This window comes from Podarcis cretensis (genome assembly GCF_951804945.1).
Source record: "Podarcis cretensis genome assembly, chromosome: 11".
Lineage (NCBI taxonomy): Eukaryota > Metazoa > Chordata > Lepidosauria > Squamata > Lacertidae > Podarcis > Podarcis cretensis.
The window spans coordinates 30,717,894-30,723,681 of NC_137180.1; positions in this window are offsets into that span (position 1 = coordinate 30,717,894).

Sequence of the window (5,788 nt, forward strand, 5' to 3'; positions counted from 1 at the left end):
AAATAAATAAATGATTCACTGGTCCATTTAATTTATATATTGAAACACACAGGGGTAACAACGAAAGATGATAAAGCAGTGGGAAGGGGAAGAAGCGTGACAAATGTTGCTGGCATGATCTTGTCTGTGTGATGTGACAAAGGCCATGATCAGACATTGTGCTACACCAGCCACTCCTGACCAAGGCTCAAAATGGCACTGAAAGATAAATCTTTACTGATAGTGTAACAATAACATGCTTAACACATATCAGCTGATGAGAACATTCCTTGGGGGCACCAGATGAAGGTTCTTCTCAAGGCAACAGCTCTCTGAATTTAAACTATGGCTTGAAAGAAACCATAGTTGAGATTAACAAAAAAGAAAAAAGCAAAAAAAGCTGAGGTTAATAAAAACAGAAGGAAAGCTACCAAGCTACCACTCATGGCCACGCCAGAGGCGGACCATGCAAGTCCGAGGCTCCCCTAGGCTCATGCTAATTGTGCTAGATTATGGTTTAACACAGGCATAAGCAAACTCTGACCCTCCAGATGTTTGGGACTACAATTCCCATCATCCTTGACTAGTGGTCCTGTTAGCTAGGGATGATGGGAATTGTAGTCCCAAACATCTGGAGGGTTAGAGTTTGCCTATGCCTGGTTTAACAATGTATAAACCAGGACATTCTTTAAAATGATGATTTAGGCAGCTCCTTGCACACTAATTAGGTCAGTTTGTACCCAGGAATGTTGGATACTAGAGGGACTTGTGCGTGAAAGATACAGATTACACACACATACCATAGCAAAATGGAATCCTATTCTGATACAACTTTCTGTGAAGGTGTCAACTATCACTTATTGCAAAGCCCCAGCACTCCAAAATGCCCAGAGAAATGAAATGGTAAATAGAGGCTAGTGGCGCAGGGCGCCAATCTCTGGAGGGCGCCAGGGAAGAGGCGGAGGCTGGATGCGGCACCTCCCGGCATCAGCTCGCCGCCCTCACCCGCCTCTACAATGCTGTGCCGAAGAAGCTGCACCCAGTTCTCCACCTGCCGTGGTCACCATGGCACAAAGTGGCCAGCTGAGCAAGGAGCTTCTTCCCCACTGGATGAGCTGCCCTCCAGCCGCCGCCTGCCTCCTCCATCCCTGCAAAGCTGGGCGTGTCGCCGGCAGTGCCATCCTCCCTAAAAAGGGTTGGCAATTCTGGAAAACAGGGGGGGGGGCCACTGGAGAGATCTTTGCACCACGGCACCAGATATGCTTAAGACGGCCCCGGGTAAAGCTACACTCCAGTTACCGAGCTGACTGCTCTAAATCATCCATACTCTGACTGCTCTGACCATCATCAGATCCTCCCTTTCTTTGTTTTTTTGCTAAAGAACACACCCAGCTATATGATGGGAGTACTGCTGTTGTTTATAGGATCCAATGCATCTCTGCCTCACAATAATCCCATCTAGGAACAACCTAGATCTCCCTCTCATCATACTTCCCCCGCTTCCTTTTACACCTACCTCGCACTGATACTCATCTCACCTCAATAACCCTCTGCTGTTCATTCCAACATTTTGGCTGTCCATCTGTCTTGAGAGGCAATAGAGTGTATCTCCAGGATTGAAGTCAAACCACTGCAGCACCAACATGACCTCCCCAGGGTGCAAGTTTGGGCAGTGTGTATGGAGGTCCTGGGCTGGCCAGATGACAAGACCCCATTCTCAGCCTCGCTGATGTGGTCCAAAGGAAAGCAGAGCAAAACATTTGGCCCAAGCTTGGCTGGAGTTGCTGGAAGGAGGCATGCAAGGCACCATCTCGCTAGCCTCTCCCCCATGGGCAAGTCTATCTGTTACAATTAACACCAAACATTAAACACTGGTTTTATTTTTTTCAAAACTACAAATAATTATGTGCAAGATTGTTTAAAGAAATTGGGCAGAATTCTACCCTGGATAAGCAATTTTAAGTGCCAACAGCTTTGAAATGAATGGGAATTCCATTGTTTCCATTTGGCTACCAGACATGGCCATGATGGCAAAGTCTAGGCTATCACACGCCCAGCATTATTAATACTGTTTACTTTTTTTAAAAAAAATAATTTTTTTTATTAAGGTTTTAAAGATTACAGAAAAAAAGAAGATAATAACAATCAAGGGGAAAAAAACAAAAAAAGAAAAAACAATACATATATATAAAAAAATCATCAAAAACCATAAAACAGAAGAAAAATAAAATAAAAAACAAGTCAAACCTGTACATCACTTGTTTACATTCACTTATTTCCTTGACCTCCTCACACCTCCCAATTTTGTATTCTAATTCAATTTGTTATTTCAGCAAATCCTTCTAACCTTATTTTTATCTTAATAATTTGTCTTAATATACTATAATTTTACATTCTCTCTTTCACCAACTCATTTTTACTTAATCCTTTATGTCATTTCTACTAAAACCACATAATTTTCTTTTCCCAACATCTTTCTAACAATCCTTAATTTTGCAATATTTTTGAAGATAAACTTTGAATTTTTTCCAATCTTCTTCCACCGACTCTTCTCCTTGGTCCCGGATTCTGCCAGTCATCTCAGCCAATTCCATGTACTCCATCACCTTCATCTGCCATTCTTCCCGGGTGGGTAGATCTTGTGTCTTCCAATACTTTGCAATGAGTATTCTTGCTGCTGTTGTTGCGTACATAAAAAAAAGTGCCCAAGAGAAAGGCCTCTGGTTTCTTCTGGAAGGTATATTTAAATACCTTTTTTATTTCATTATAGATCATCTCCCAGAAGGTCTTAATCTTTGGGCATGTCCACCAAAGGTGAAAGAATGTACCTTCAATCTCTTTACATTTCCAACATTACATTATTAATACTGTTTACATGCCACCCTAATGTCCAGAGCAGTGTGAGATTCCAGGGGTCCAGGTGCTTACTCAGAGTTTCTGCTCCTTTTGAAATGAAACACAGCGGAAGTTCTACTGTGTTTATGATATCTGGGGTGCATCTACACACAGGACAAAAGCGCTATTAAAAAGTCAGAATTAAATCATTATAAAAAACTCTGGAAAATCGCGTAGAAATATTTTCTTACTCTCTCGCGCCATCTGGTGTTGCATGTTTATAATGCATTCTATACGGTGTTTCCTTACTAATGTAGCCGAGTCCATTGTTTATTTACACACACATAACCTGAGCCTACAATGGAGGGGCTTCCAGCATTACACTCCAAGAGGTTCCCATTTACCCGATTTCTGCCACCTTGGATCCCAAGGTCAGCCCACATTGTGCTCTAATCTTCCCCTCTCTTCAGCTGGCTGCTGCTTGCAAACGCCAGCTACTTTACTGCGGTTTACATCATCCCCAACTGCAATCCTGCAACTTCCTCCTCCTAAAAACTCTGGCATTGTCTTCTGTTAACTACCCAGAGACCAGGGTGGGGCACCACCCATTTGCTGGCTGGTACATAGTCTTGGGACGCAGGTGGCGCTGTGGGTTAAAGCCTCAGCGCCTAGGGCTTGCCGATCGAAAAAGTCGGCGGTTCGAATCCCTGCGGCGGGGTGCGCTCCCGCTGCTCGGTCCCAGCGCCTGCCAACCTAGCAGTTCGAAAGCACCTCCGGGTGCAAGTAGATAAATAGGGACCGCTTACCAGCGGGAAGGTAAACGGCGTTTCCGTGTGCAGCTCTGGCTCGCCAGAGCAGCGATGTCACGCTGGCCACGTGACCCGGAAGTGTCTCCGGACAGCGCTGGCCCCTGGCCTCTTAAGTGAGATGGGCGCACAACCCCAGAGTCTGTCAAGACTGGCCCGTACGGGCAGGGGTACCTTTACCTTTTACCTTTACATAGTCTTAGCTTTCCTTATGGCTTATCCACCCTTTGTTCTCTGTTAACGACACATACTTAGCAGCCATTATCCACCTGGTCTGCATTTTGACATTGTGCCTGGCAGCCCATTTTAATACTCTGAGCATTGATTAAAGCTTCAATACCCACTAGACCCAGGGATTTAGAGGAGTCAAGGCACCCACAAACTTGTAACAATACCTTACGATAAGATCACGCTGTTAAGACTGCAATCCTATATACACTTCCCTGGGAGGAAACCCCACTGAACTCAGTAGGACTTATTTTGGAGTCCCATTCATAAGAAAGTACTGTCAGCCCCTTAGAGTAACCAAGTGGGGGGATCTGCTGCCCTCCTGACATTTGTGCAACTGGGAGCAGTTGGCATAGTGGAGTGGGGTTCTAGAGCTGCCCTCCGAATAGTCATGTTGCTCTCACTTACCAGGGTGGGAACAGACGGGGGTGGGAACAGACGGGGGTGGGGACAAGGGTGGGGGCAGGTGTAGGCACACCAGTAGGGATACGAGTCTGCCCTAGTAAGCTTTGTGCTCCCACCCCATTAGGTCACTCAGTCCTGCTTGAAACTCAACTCCCATCTGCCCCAGTCAGCATGCCCAATGGCTAGGGATCATGGGATTTGTAGTTCATCAACATCTGGGAGAACACATGCTTCCCAGCCTTGCTTTAGAGGATCCTTTTCAAACCCTATTGCTGCCAAGTGTCAGAAGTCACCCGATGAAGAGATGACAGTGCTTCCATTTTATCAGTACGCTCTGCCCTCCCAGTATTTTACAACAGATTAGCCATGCCGTGTTACGCCTGGAAGGGCCCATGCGACTGACGGCGATTGCTCTTTTCGCTTATTCAGCCGTTCTTCCTGTAATTTGATTTGGAAATAAGATGGATGTGGAAAGATCAGAGCATCCCCTCCAGCAGGAGAAGACAGCAACAACAAATAATCCTTGTTTGGGGGGAACCGCATCCTCTGAAACATCCCAATAGCCCATTGTGGGGACTATTCCTGGCTCGCTATGCCTTTCCGTGCAGCTTCCAGAAATGAGAGATTGCTCTGCCTGGTCAGAATTTCTGAAGCCTTCCTTAAGCAGCGCACAAGCCAATTAACTGCGACTATGTGGTGTGCTTTCCTTTCCGCTGTCACGTAGGGGTAAGGTGACTCAGTGCTGACTCACTGAATTCTCTGCCAATGGAATTCCCAGTCCCTCAGCTGTTTCCATCCAGCCTATCTTGAGCAGCCAGAGGCACTCCTTAGCTGCAGTAGCCTATCTGTCCAAATCCACTTCAATCCAGTTTGCCAGTCAGCATGTCTGCAAGACTTTCCCAGCTACAGTCAGTATTGTGCTCCAAACAGCATGCGGATTAGTCTTCAAAACCACACACACACACACACACACACACACACAGAGAGAGAGAGAGAGAGAGAGAGAGAGAGAGAGAGAGAGAGAGAGAAATCAGCTCTGGTTCCATAACAGAGTTACTCAGCCACACTTCAATAAAAACCCCTTGGTTTATCTTGAGAAATGGCTGCACATAATCCTTTCACCTGTCGACCTGTGCCAAGGAAAAGTTCCTTCCCCCTCCTGTCCTAGTCTCTCTCCTGATTATAGGCCTTTGTTTCTAGATGGCTATCTTTGATATATGTCTCATAATCAACTCAGGTACTAATCTGCCTCTTGCAGTGACGCAAATCAGGTGTGGCTTTGACCTTACGGCTGAAAACTGAAGAACATTTGATAGCAATGTTTGTACATAGTCTCCTTCATTGTCACCAACAATAAGGGATAGTACAGACAACTAATTTATTTTTATGCAGGGGGCAGGGGGGGAGGATGGAACCAAATGGAATGAAATCCTGTGGGTGGCAAGGGTGAAGGCATCTTTCCTGCAGGTTGTCCCTGTGTTGTGAGGAATCATCTCCTTCTTGCACTCAGACCACAAAGCATGGATCCTGGCCAA